The sequence below is a fragment of the Pseudorca crassidens genome, chromosome 11 (assembly GCF_039906515.1).
Source record: "Pseudorca crassidens isolate mPseCra1 chromosome 11, mPseCra1.hap1, whole genome shotgun sequence".
In the NCBI taxonomy this organism is placed as follows: domain Eukaryota; kingdom Metazoa; phylum Chordata; class Mammalia; order Artiodactyla; family Delphinidae; genus Pseudorca; species Pseudorca crassidens.
This window is the reverse complement of record NC_090306.1, coordinates 44,920,103-44,924,487: the sequence shown is the minus strand read 5'-3', so window position 1 is coordinate 44,924,487 and position 4,385 is coordinate 44,920,103. Positions and strand designations below refer to the sequence as shown.

The following is a 4,385-nucleotide window of genomic DNA, read 5'->3' as shown; positions in this document are numbered from 1 at the left end:
GTTTGGGGGGCAGTTACCTTTTTTAAGATTGAAATATATCTGACATATACCATTGCACAAATTCAAGGTGTACATCATGTTAATTTGATACATTTCTATACTGTAATATGATTGCCACTGTAGGATAATTAGCATCTCTATCCCATATATGATGATCCTTAAGACCCATAAAGTTCTGGTCTCTTAGCAAGTTTGATGATTACAATACAATATTGTTGCCTATTGGGCTGAGTAGTGCTGCTATAAACATTCTCAAATCTCTCTTTTCACGCACGTATGAATGCATTTCTGTTAGATATACATCTAGGAGTGGACTTAATGGATCAGAGGGAATATGTCTGTTCAATTTTAGTAGATACTCCCAAATGCCTTTATGACAAAGTTATCACTGTAGCACAATAAGAAAAAGGATGATTTTTAAAACAGTTGAATTTGTCCTTACCTCATACCATACACAAAACCCAATTCCATGTGAATTTCAAATCTAAATGTGAATAAAAGAATGCTAAAGCGTCTATCAGATAATTTCTGAGTATAGAAAATATTTGAAAAAACACTTCACTTTTTAAAGGTGCGTGAATAATGCCTTTGGCCGTGTGACCATCAATGTAACAAACACCTTTAGCCTGATTCTCACATTGAGTAAACTTCAGGATTAAAAAGGGAGAGTCAATGCTTTTCAAAAATACCTATAACCCTACCCTTAAGAGACTTTGGGATATTTTAATTGCTCTCTCCTCTTCCTCAATGTGAAAACATTTACCTTGCCTTGCACTTTCTCCTTCCCCTACATTCTTTGAATTGGATTCCTTTTCCCACCATGTCCTAGCACCAGCAGATACTAGATGCTTCAAGGGAGACCCCAGATGGCACTCCCATCACCACGGCCACCCCATCAGGGGAAGAGGTTTATTCCTTGTTCTTGTCATAGTTGGGTAGCATCCAGGGCTGGTACAGTGGCTCATAGAAGGGCAACCAGAAACTCAGGAGCTTCCTTCTATCTTGTTGCTCTGCCATCTCTATGATGCTTCCTGGTCCTTGTGTTCCAAGATGGGGTACCACAACATCTACTTTGTGAGCAGTAGAATGGGGGAGGGCAAAGGGAAAGGCCTCCCCTCTCTTTAAGGGTACAATGTGGAAATCACACAAGTTACTTTTTCTCATAACAGCCTATAAGCCAGAACTTAGTCATACGGCCACACCGGACTGCAAGGAAGAATAAAAAGTTATCTTATTTCTGGAACACCATAAGCCCAGGCTTAGAAGAAGGAGAGATCCCTGCCACCCCATCTTTGGAGGCTCAGCTGAAATGTGAACACTTTTACTAGGCCCCCCTGATGTCCAGTAACCAGAAGCACTGAGTCCCAGCCAGCTCTGTCTCTCAGGAACGATGGTCCTCTGGGCATACTCAGAATCCTTTGCACCTCTTGGATTCTCCCATCACCTCTGTCCACATTTCTTAACCCCTTACCAAATGGGAAGCTCCTTGAGGGCAGGATCCATGTCAGATTCAATTTGCATTTTCCATGCCAAGAACCAATTCTTATGTTGAAACTGGTTCAAGTACTTATCCTGCCTTTCTAAGGGAACTATAAATAGGGATAACCAAACAGGTAAGGAGAAGCTTCTCTTTGTAGAAATATTCCAGCTAATATATAAATAAGAAATGATAGAATTAAAATATCACCACTTTGTATCCCCTAAAGAACTAATAATGGATTGAACATGACTAGTGACATCTCAAAAGAAGAGACAACCGTACATATTTTTAAAACCTCTACAGTTACTAGTTTATTAGCATCATCCAGGACTCAGATGTTCAGTATTCCTCCTGAAATTACATAAACAAATGCAAATGGAAAGAATCCAAGTCCACATTATATAACAAAACTTCACTCCATCACAAAAGCATGTAAAATTACAAGAACGCTATTTTAAAACACGGGCACTTTAAGAGAATGATAATCTCAAAAACCACAAAATTGCCAAAGTGTTCCCTAAACTGCTAAGCAGACAAACCTATGACTCTAATGAATGAGCCTGAGTTTTGTAAAGAAAATTCAACTTCAAATAAATCAGATAATTCATACTGAGATCACAAAAGCCTAAGTGTCTTCTTCCCTCATGTCTATTTGATTTATAAAGGGGCAGACCATAATATAGGAAAATATACCTGATTTAAAATGCGGTATACAATTTTAAAAGTTGGCCCAATTAATTAAAAGTACCTTTAGTGGAGGGTCTCAAGTTTCCTAAACAATCCATATTTAGATAAATAGGAGAAGACATTTATAGCCAGCACTTGTTTTCCAGAGCCTTTGCTGGGACTAATGTCAACAAAAAAATTTAATATGGTAGTCTTGTATTTTAAGCTCACGCTTTTGGGGATACAGTCTCAGGTCTCTAACGTGGGAACTGCAAATATAGCTGCCATTCCATGGTAATGGGAGTTAAAGAATGTAGAGTCCTCGTGTAGAGATTAGAACATACTTTTCTATTCGTCCTTCGAGGACAGACTTTCAAACGTTTGATTCTAATAATCCAGTCCTGTGCGTAGATTGGTTACTCTTCACTTTGTAAATGTAACTGGGCTATGTGACATCTGATATCAACCGATCAAGATCTGCGTTTCAGTTATGGATGAAAACTGTCTCAGTTCAACTTTTATTACCCTCATCGCGAGTATGCAGGGTGTCTAGACAAAAGCTTTTTATCAGCCAACTGTATGAAAGATAAACATTGTAATGATTAGTCTGATCCAAAATGGCAAAAGCAAAAGACTACCTTCCCCTTAAGAAGAAAGTTTTCAGACCTATGGAAAGGCCAACAATACTAATAAAAAAAAATTGTATTTACTTAGAAGCATTCAGAATGTCAACAAAACAGCTGCAATTTCTTTTTTTTTTTTTTGCAATTATGGAATGGTATTCAGTTAACAGAACAATAATTATTTCGTATAAGCTCCATCAGAGACAACGGAAGATGAAAAAACTACCATCCCCATATATAACTAATTTGTGCTGTGTGCCGACAAGAACCTGCTTTAAATTTCCATGCCAATTTACAACCCCCGTACCGTACCAGGCAAGGTTAGTGGCTATTGAAAATACCACCAGGACAGGGCTATCTAAAGACACATTCGGTAATGTGTTAACTATACAAAAAGAGACACTGTACAGTTTAAAAACAAATCTTACACAGCCTTACATTTCAATATTTTTCTTTAAAAGGAGTGAGTTGTGTACAGGGGGGTTAAATGCTTTATAGACAAGAAAGAAAACTGCGCTAGAACCGATTTATTCATCAACATCATCTTCTTCTTCTTCTTCATCCTCTTCATCTTCCTCATCTTCCTCCTCTTCCTTGTTCTCTTGCTTTTTTCAGCCTTGACGACTCCCTTTTTTGCTGCATCAGGCTTCCCTTAAACTCAGTATGCAGCAATATCCTTTTTGTACTTTTCCTTCAGCTTAGCAACCTTCCACTGACAAGGCTGCTTGTCACCTGCAGCAGTGTATTCCACATCTCTCCCAGTTTCTTTGCAGCATCACCAATGGATAGGTCAGGATGCTCTCCTTTGATTTTTGGACGATACTCAGAACAAAACAAGACAAAGGCCGAAGGAGGCCTCTTGGGTGCATTGGGATCCTTGGACTTTTTTGTTTCCCCTTTAGGAGGGATATACGTTTTCATTTCTCTTTCATAACGGGCCTTGTCAGCCTTTGACATGTCTTTGAATTTTCCTTTCTCTTTAGCGGACATGGTCTTCCACCTTTCTGAGCACTTCTTAGAAAACACTGAGAAGCTGACTGAAGCATCTGGATGCTTCTTCTTGTGCTCCTCCCGGCAAGTTTGCACAAAGAATGCACAGGATGACATTTTGCTTCTCGGCTTCTTAGCGTCTCCTTTCCCCATGTTTAATTATTTTTCCTCAGTGAGGCACAGGGGGGCCCAGTGCCCATCCGGCTCTCCCTTGCCCGGGGAACTGTCTCTATGGAGCTCAACGTACTGCAATGGCTATGACAGCTGGAGCCAGACGCAGCCTCCTGACTCTCTCCACTCTGTCGACAGCCATATATTTGTGTCTGTCTGAAAGAGTCTTGCAAAAGTAAATGTATAGGGACTTTCTGGTGGCGCAGTGGTTAAGAATTCGCTGCCAAAGCAGGAGACACGGGTTTGAGCCCCAGCCCGGGAAGATCCCATGTGCCGCGGAGCAACTAAGCCCATGCGCCACAACTACCGAGCCTGCGTTCTAAAGCCCCTGTGGCACAACTACTGAGCCCACGTGTCGCAACTACTGGAGCCCGTGCTCCGAAACAAGAGAAACCACTGCAGTGAGAAGCCCGTGCACTGCAACGAAGAGTAGCCCCTCCTCACCGCAACTAGAG

At 40.7% G+C, this 4,385-nt stretch overlaps 1 pseudogene; it reads right to left on the bottom strand.

Moving 5' to 3' along the window:
* Nucleotides 1-2,766: 2,766 nt before the first annotated feature.
* LOC137202837 (high mobility group protein B1 pseudogene) lies at nucleotides 2,767-3,962 on the bottom strand (annotated as a pseudogene).
* Between the last annotated feature and the right edge of the window lie 423 nt (nucleotides 3,963-4,385).